The sequence below is a fragment of the Plasmodium gonderi genome, assembly GCF_002157705.1.
Source record: "Plasmodium gonderi DNA, contig: Pgo-contig_934, whole genome shotgun sequence".
NCBI classification, from domain to species: Eukaryota; Apicomplexa; class Aconoidasida; order Haemosporida; family Plasmodiidae; genus Plasmodium; species Plasmodium gonderi.
In genome coordinates this window covers 1-239 of record NW_021629571.1, presented here as the reverse complement: position 1 = coordinate 239, position 239 = coordinate 1, and positions in this window count along the sequence as shown.

The following is a 239-nucleotide window of genomic DNA, read 5'->3' as shown; positions in this document are numbered from 1 at the left end:
TATATAATTAATTATTAAATTTTATACAGCATTAAAATAGATATGCGAATATAATTTTCCAATACGATTTTCAATAGATTTTTTATATATATTAACTTTTTTTCTATATAATGAATATTAAAATTTCCCATATTATTTATGGATTACATATTTTTAATATACGAAATAAAACCCTTATGCTCTAATTATGTAAATGATACGAAAAATATTAATTTGGGCTATTGATTTACATACATCGT